At 35.2% G+C, this 9,320-nt stretch overlaps 1 pseudogene; it reads right to left on the bottom strand.

Annotated features, from left to right (window-relative positions):
- Nucleotides 1–1,116: 1,116 nt before the first annotated feature.
- On the bottom strand, nt 1,117–8,396 carry LOC118031221 (uncharacterized; annotated as a pseudogene).
- Nucleotides 8,397–9,320: the final 924 nt, after the last annotated feature.

The following is a 9,320-nucleotide window of genomic DNA, read 5'->3' as shown; positions in this document are numbered from 1 at the left end:
ATTAAGGTAATTCCAATATCATAACTTGGGTTACGAGGTTGAAAAGTTAACTCGGCTTAACATTGTTTTTTTTTAGATCCTTTTTTACACCGATTTTCTTTTTCAAATTCATTGGTGTGAAATGAATTTGCTAGAGACCAAGTTTCATAATTTTCGTCGGTCTCACTTTTATGGGGCCATCTCAATTTCATGTTTTGGATCGCGGGTTTGATGATTTAACCTGGGTTAACTCAAATATATTTTTTACGGTGTTTTTTTATATAAAAAAAAGTTTAATGTTTTTTTAGTTTTATCCTTGAACATTAGATTTGTTTTAGAATTGAACTTTATAATTTTTATTGTTTTGCTTTTTATTAGGCTATCTCGTTCAGGCAGCCTGGCCACGAGGTTTGGCGAATTTACTCAGTTTTGCTAGTGTTTTTTTGTTATTGTTTGTTCTGTTGGTTGATTTTTTATTCAATTTCATTCTTCTATGCTAGGTTCGTTGGAAATTCAACTTCAAAACTTTTTTTAATCTATTTTCTATATGGTTATTTTAAAATCACTACTTGAGTTGTGGGTTTCGCATACTAACTTGGATTTTTTTTTCTTTTTAGTTTTTGTTTGTTATTCATTATTGTATTACATGAAAATTAAATTTCATTTTTTATTTTTTTAACAAGTATTTTTTTTGTGCAGATCATCATTATCAGTTTTTTTTTTAAAAAAAACCTTGGTCTCGTTGTTTTTTTTTTTTTTTTTTTATCATACAAGTAAATAAGACCAACAATTATTGGACCTAGAAATATCCATTACCCAAGCAGTGAGATTTTTCTTTCTTATTTAAAATACTATAACTGCATTTAAACATCTTTTTTTACATTTTTTTTTAATTGGCCTGCGGCATAAATCAAGCACTAATCTATAGCTTCTAAACAGCAAAAACTTCTTGAATACTTCATTTTCTTTTCTGTTTTTTATAAATAAACAATGACATAATAAACTCGTCTCACTTCGTAGTTTTTTTTTTTTTTTTTTTTACATGAAGCATCAACATGATTAGCCACAACCATATTCAAGCGTAGTCTCTCTGTTGATGTAGCTTTTGCTATTACATTGGTAGATAGATCATGGACAGATAGAAGATTGATCACGCTGATTATACATCAATTACATTGTCTCAAAATAAAAATTACATTTCGATTTTGTCATCTGACATAATTTGGATACATTTTATTGAGATGATTACGTTATTTATGAATTAGATTTAAATAATATGAAGATTAAACAAGTAAAACTAATTATTACATCCATTGCTGTGGGAGTAAAATCCCGAAAAGAAAGGCCGTGAGCACAACCGGAGCTCGAACAGGGACCACCCAAGAACACCAAACAATTGGGCCGAGTCGAATTTGTAAATTGCACAGCAATTTGAAAGGATTCCGGTGCTCATTTACATATGCCTGTCCCGCGGCTTCAGCAATAATGCATGAATCCGTGGCCACTATAAAATTAAAAAAAAAAAAAAAAAAAACATATATTCCCTTCGACTGACTAACCTGATTTTCTATTACAAGAACAAAAAAAATTAGCACTAGCTTGATAACAACTCTAAAGAAGTATAAACCAATTAGATTATACACCGACAAACACCTAAACAACTTAGCATCTATTTTCATTAATAACTGGAAATCATCAAGCACCATCCTAAGACAGCAAACCACAACGTGTAAGCTGGCATGTCAACCATTAAACAAGCAGAAACAACCATGCGCAGCTAATTTTCTCTTCTTGACCAGCAATTTGAAATGCCTTTGAAACCAACTGGTCTAATTCCAGGAGTTACTTACCTCATTAAATTAATTGAAGTTGATAGCCAGAAACCCGCACTTTTATCTTGCTTCCTTGTCATCAAATTGAAAACAATCTGCAACCTTAAGATGATTTGCGAGCTGGATTATAGCTGACCGCACAACTTCAGATCTTGCAGAGACAGAACTGGGAAGATGGGGTAGGCAAACGGGCAGATATTGCTCATCATCTTCAGGAGAGCAGAAGACCGAGAGCACGGATCTGCAGAATATGAATCTGGAGACACATTCCATAAACATATGTTGGAGGATTAGCTAAAACCCAATAATATATCCAAACTAAAAACAATCATTACATAGAAAGGAGCAAAGAATGAAAAGGGAAAGGGTCCTGCATCTACATGGCCAACCTATTGTTGTAAGAACCATTTCAGCCACAAGTCGAGAACCATCAAAATGTATAAAGGATATTGAATAACTTCACAGATTACTAAGACTTTGCTTCTATTTAGAGATAACTGTACCTCAGAATAAGCCTCCGTAGAAATGGATCAGATAAAACTTGTGCCCAAACCAGATCCAGGCCTTTTGATGTACTGAGAATAACCTCCCATTCAGAGAATGCAAGGGAAAGTATCTCCTCAGCATCATTATAAGAATCCTAAAAGAACAGTGTCATTAGCCATACAAGAGAAAATAGGAATATGAAAATTATCATACAAATTAAAGAACTTAGACCAACAACTTACCATATCAGAATCAGAAGTGAGGCCAACCATCTGGCAGAATGCCTGCAGAGGAGCAGTCAGGAAAAAGGTAAATTGACTTCCATTATGTGTTGCATCAACAGCAGATGGATTCTTGAATGCTGGCCTCAAAGGTGAAAGAAGCAAAGCAGCTGGCTCTCCCCTTTCTGCACCATGCAGGACCTGAAAATCATCCACAACTCAAAAAAACAACTTGACGGATAAACCAGAACAAAATAGGGCAAGATGAAATGCGGAGAATCCTAGGTATGATACACCCTGCAGATGAATGATAAGAAGCATTGATAATATTTGCCTCATAAATCCCTTTGCAGTTATGCCAGCAAGACAAATTGACATTGGTAGAAAGGAGTCAGATCTAAATGCAGGTCATAAGATGAGGCTATGCATGCCCAGCAGCTACCTCCACAGTACATTGAAGATTAAGGAATAAATGAATCCCATCAAACTCGCTACCAAAAGAGGTCAACAATGTATCTGCTTCCTCCACAGTACATTGAAGATTAAGGAATAAATAAATCAGCACTAGCATATTGATTAAGGGATTAAAATAAATCAGGCAAGCAGCTGCCATGTGCATCAGTTGAACATAAAACCTTGGCTTTTGCATCTACTGTGCACGTCAGTTGAACACACCAGGTATAGATTAAAAGTAGCAAATATTTTACTATTTTATTTTTATTTTGCTGAATAGAACACGACCATAGGAGTTGATACCATCACTGTACTATAGAAAGACATAGGGTGTGAGATGATAAGTCTATCTATATATATTCTAGATACTGGTGTTAAGTTTTATAGATCAATCACTTCAGTTTACCTAAATTTTTTTTTTTATATAGATACAGTTGCAGTTTTCAAGTACATCATACCAAGAGGTATTATGGTCTAAACAGACAGCTCTTCATGTTTAAAGAACAATTTTATTAATTACAACAAATGCAAGACAAATCAATAAACAATCAAGCTTGAAGTTGGCATTATTAATAGTAAGTTACATCCAACAGTTTGATTGATGAAAGCTAGTGCAGTTTTAAACTGCATATGCATGCAAACAGCTAGTTATTCCAATGCATGCACTAATGAAATATTTAATTTAGAAAGATCCTCTGCAACATGTTTTCCTTTCCATTCCTTTCTTTCTTTCTTTTTTGAACAATCTGCAACATATTCTCTCTCCCTCGCAAAACACAGACACCCACATCAATGGGCAAGCATGTAATGCAATCCATCATGTTCAATGATATTTGTAGACACAAAATTGTCATATGTTAAATTTAAATGCAGTTCCACCACAAGCCAGAAAAAATAATTCTAAACACTAGACTGTAGAATCAAATCCAATTTCTACGACAAGCTATTCACAGGTTATGACAAACCTGCCTTGAATGCATGGCTGTTGTCACTATCAATAATCAAGAAAAGAGGTCTTCGAGTGAAAGGAATTATATCGCCAGGGTATAGGGCATTTGACCCTGAAAATCCAAAAGCATCACACCTTAGAGTGGAACAGCAACGCAGGAAAGTGATAAAGTAAATTCAGTAAACTGAGGCTAAACACTAGAAAGAGAAAAAAAGAAGTGCAGTCACTCACCACCATTTCCCCGAGGACCTAACCAGAGACAGTTGTCATGGTAGTCACTTGACTCTCTCTTCCCGTTACAATGGGCTTCCAGTGCATGGATTTTCTGTTCACTGTATGCTCCAGAGACAACCCTGTCTTTGGAAGATTTCTTTGATTCTCCAGAGCTTTCTACTTGAAAAGCATTACTTTGAGCAGTCTTCCCTGAAGAAGTGATTCATGAAGACAATTAGTCTAGGATGATGAGACACAATCAGTTGACTTGTACTAGCTTATGGAGGATCATTAACCTGAGGCTGATAAATATATTAGCACAATGCTCTCTGGAGGCAGCTCTTCACAAATTGTTGCCATAACCTGTGAGTGAATAATTTAGTCAAACTGAAACCAGCATTTTGGAGTATATAGCATGCCAATGAAGGAATGAAAAATAAAAATATGCCCTCAAGGAATAAATGTGAAATGGTCAGAAACTTGTATATGAGCCTTACCTGCTGATTTCCAATGGGAAAACAAAGTCACAAGTATACTTGTACCATGGTTTTCAATAGTAAACTACATGTTACTGGTATAAGATTTTGTTAAATTGAGCCGTGTTCTACAGCTGATGTCATTGTGTCCTACAAAATTTACTTGCACAGAAAAATTCTGCCACAACATACACTGACTACGACTGTCTTCCATGCTAATGAAGTTATCACACAAATTTTTTGATGAGATGAAACAATTTCACATGAGGCCTGGTTGACAGGAAATCCTGATAATGCAAAAGCCTCACACAAATGACATCAATTGCTTCATTCTGAAAGCAGAGCAGCCTCAACTGAGGCATAAAAGACAGACCTGGGTAACTTAATAATGTAAGATCTTCAGAACTAACCGCAAGCAAATATGTCACTGAAGGACGATAAAGAACAGCTTTCCTTGGATTTGATGGTAAAGATGGATCGGTCAAATCTGCAGCCAAGTTCATATCTATCAATCCAGAAGCTCCAGAATGATCAATTACAGTGCCATTTTCACTCAATTCAACTGGACGCTTTTTGTAAACTGATTCAACTGGACGCTTCTGGTAGAAAGATTCACTAGGTTCCCATTCTAAACATTGCATCATCCTGTAAGTGTCCAAAGTAAGTTCCGCAAATTTAACCTGAAAATGACAAAAAACATAACTTGTTACAAAAAAATTCACTTAATTGGGCCAACTTGCTAATTCAAGCTCCATGTGAACTTATCAATAACCAGTCCTACAAAGTCTAAAAAATATTTTACCTCATTTCTATGATAGCTTGTCAAGAGAGCATCTCTGAATTTTACAATCTTCCTTGCATGGAAACGAGCCAAATAAGGACGAGAAGCTGCATGAGAATCAAATAGAGCACAGTACCGCAAAGGCCTGACATTTGTGAAGGCACTATCAACTTCCATAAAGCGGAAAATTTCTTGCACCACTAGCTTCCATTCTTTGAAGTTTGTTTCCTGAGGACAAATAATTCATTTGCTCTTGTTCATGCAAGTGTCGACAGAAAGTCATATGCAGCATTTCAACTTATAATGGTAACACAGAAAATCAATAATTTTCTCTAGTTAATTTGGACATATTAACCAAAAGCCTCCTAGTCCATGTCTCATATAGAAATGCATAGAAGTCGAATTTACACTGTAAATTATTCATTCTACCAAATAAGTAGCTATGCCTTGAATTGCATCCATTGCCTCACCCAACATAGCCTCACAAATTCTATTGCTTGAACTCTATTCTTGGCAATGATCTATCAATTATCACTTTGGAAGAACCAATGCAACTAGGCCACCTGAACTAACTACCAATGGTTATGAGCATTGTTGGTGCTCTTAACCATTTGGACATGATGCTCCTTAGATGCTCAATAGAGAAAGGACACACATAATAAACGATACCAATATGCACCCACTTCACCATTTTGCTCTGCACCAATCAAGTTTAAGGTATTAAAGATAACTTAAATAACTACCATTTTCTTTTAGTTTTTAAGTGTTCATTTTTTAAATGATCCATGCACCCACCATATTTTCTCCTTTCAGCCTTCAGCTTTCAATTTTAAAACTTGCTGCTTCATAAGTCAACTTCTGGACCACCACAATTTTTAATGGGATTGAAACCGGTTTTCTGTCTGTTTATTTCTCTCATTTTCCCCTTTCCAGTCTTTCTTTAGAACTGGAAGCCATTATTTTTATGTGTTCATTTTTTAAATGATCCATGCACCCACCATATTTTTGCCTTTCAGCCTTCAGCTTTCAATTTTAAAACTTGCTGCTTCAGAAGTCAACTTCTGGACCACCACAATTTTTAATGGGATTGAAACTGGTGTTCTGTCTGTTTATTTCTCTCATTTTCCCCTTTTCCAGTCTTTCTTTAGAACTGGAAGCCAATACTCATTTGAGTCTGTTAGTTGCCTTGCCACCCAGGCCATTCAACTGAAGTTACCACCACTAGACTCACCAATTCTTCTGCCAATGCCTTACCCCTACATTTAGAAAGACATCATTTTCACTCTTGCCTCTAACTTCACCGATTCTCATAACGGCAAATTAATTCAGCAACCACTACTTGAAATTGCAAGGCCACGCTTCCTTTCCATCAAAATAGGGTGTTTTTTATAAGATACGTATAATATATAATGCATAATGCCAGCTGCAATTACACAAAATTCATTCACCTGAAATGGCATAAAACCAGATGCCACATCTAGCTGGCATGTCCTGCGACAGTAACTTAAAAGTGTGGTAGCTTCTGCTTTTGGATGCGTTTTAAAATTGTGTTTCATTTGAAAAAATATCAAATTAATGTTTTTTCAATGCTTTTCGATGGTTTTGATGTGCTTATATCAAAAAATGAAAAAAAAAATCTGAAAAAAATCATTTCAATGCATTTTCAAGCAAAAAGCATTTTTGAAAAGCACTCTACACCACAATACCAAACATACAAACTCTAACCACAAAAACCTCCCATACCAGTGTGTCAACTTTATTTAAAGAACTGTTTAACGTAGATTAACATGTAAATCCTTGAAAATTCATAAAGAACTAAAAAGGTCTAAGCCTCTTTAGGATTGCTACCCCTTTATTTCCAACTTCCAAGGTCTTTATTTCCAGTAAACTGTAAATAGAAACCCAATCCAGTGTTTAGCAACGATCTCTCTATATTAAGTTTGAGAAACGCATCCCCGAGAATCAAAGCGCCAAATTAACTTAAAAATTAATTCTTTTCCTTAACAGATATCAAAAGCTTAATTTTCATTCTATCACGCCAAAACATAAGAATTCTTAAACCTTCACCAAACAAACGTAAAATAGATATCCATTTTTCACAAATTCAGCAATCTGACTTCTAACTAATCCGAAAAATTGCCTTTCTACATCAAAAGAGCCGATTAATTTTCTACAAAGTCACTTAATCACCGTTTCCTATTCCACAGTTTCCTTCCTAACCAAGTTCAATAAAAAAACAATTCTCCACAAGAAAAGACGAATCCACTTAAATAAAAAATTCAAAGTCAGTAAATAAATATAAAAGAAAAAAAACACAATAATCCACCAAAAAAACAAATAAAAAAAATACTAAAATGGAGACAAAACGTCTGCAGCCAAAATCACATAAATAATCAACAAAAACTAAACATTTTCTTCTCAAAAAAAAAAACAAAGCAAAATTAAAAAAATCAACTTACTCGAAAATTCGTCTTGCAATCATCAACAAGAGCTTTAAACCTCTCAGCAAGCAATCTCAACATATCCATCTTGCTCAAAATCAAAGCAACAAGCAAGAACCGAGCATAAAATCTCAACTCCTTAAACTTAACACCGACATCAACCTTCGCTTTACCACTTCCGCCGGCATCAAAATACTTCCTCTCCAAAATCGCTTCGTAAAACACGTACGCTTCAACTAAAAACCTGGCTTCATTACTCCTCATGTACTGATTAAAATACAACTGCCCGATCCGACTCGCGATCTCTCCGATTTCCCACCGGTTCAAACCGGAGCCAACTAGCTTTGACCGGTTGTCCTGCTGGTACTTCCATAACCTCATGTATGCCTTGAACACTTTCTGAAAGTAGTGATTCTGCGGGGCGCGTCCGTACAATGGCAGGTCGCGGACTCGAGCGAACTTCCGGTCTGCGCTTTCTACCAAGGTTTTTGATGGAAGGTTTTTGAGACGACGTCGTTTTCTTTCTTCGCCATGGGAAAACCGGGTTGGTAAGAAAAAACGACGTCGTTGCCAACTCACCGTGCTTAGCTGTGTTTGTTTTACGCTTTGCTGGTTCTCATGAGAAAATTTGTAGAGAGAGAGAGAGAGAGAGAGCGTTTGTGTTTTTCCTTTAGCTACATTTAAGATTGTTTTAAATCTGAGATTTGCTTCATAATAACCAAACATGGAAATGTATCTTTTTTTTACTTTTATTTTTGTCCAAAAGGAATTCATTGCAAACAAACGGAGCTTAGTAACAATGGAGCGAGTTTCATTGAAATAACAGAAGCTGATTCTCAATGATACCCGGGCATATGTTAGAGAGAGACAGAGAGAGAGGTGATGGTGTCAAAATGTCAATATTTATGGTTTAGTGATATTTCAATTATCATCCCTGTGCTAGTTTATTTTCTTATATTGATCCTTGAATAATAAATTATGCGACCGTGGAGTGCATTTCTTGAATCTATTTTCATGGCAATTCCCGTCCAATTTTGCCTTTTCTTTTTCGAATATTTACTCTTGAAAGCTGTCCAGATGTTAAGCAATTTAGCTCTGTATCAAGTGCAATTTATCATAACAAAGACAATGTGATGCCTCAATTTTAAGATTCTTATTAATAAATTTCAAATTCAAACCCTAAAAAATATAAAAATGTTGGACGAGGCTCAAAGATAATGAAAGATTTTTATTTATTTTATTTTATTTATATGAAATGTCTAAGTCAGCTTGTGCATCCCTCGATAAATCCCCACGTGTCATGAAATTAATGACCATATAAATTTTCAGTAGCCATCAATATTGATAATTATAAGGCTCGAACCCGAGATCACAGGATGAGCAAATTTTTTTATTTCAAACTCTTGTAATTGGATTACCTACTATATAATTTAATGGAAGATATTTTTTATTGAAGAATATCTAACTAAAAGCTATCAAGTTTAAATGC

Source organism: Populus alba, chromosome 5 (assembly GCF_005239225.2).
Source record: "Populus alba chromosome 5, ASM523922v2, whole genome shotgun sequence".
NCBI classification, from domain to species: domain Eukaryota; kingdom Viridiplantae; phylum Streptophyta; class Magnoliopsida; order Malpighiales; family Salicaceae; genus Populus; species Populus alba.
The sequence above is the reverse complement of the archived record's forward strand: the minus strand, read 5'-3'. Positions and strand labels throughout refer to the sequence as shown.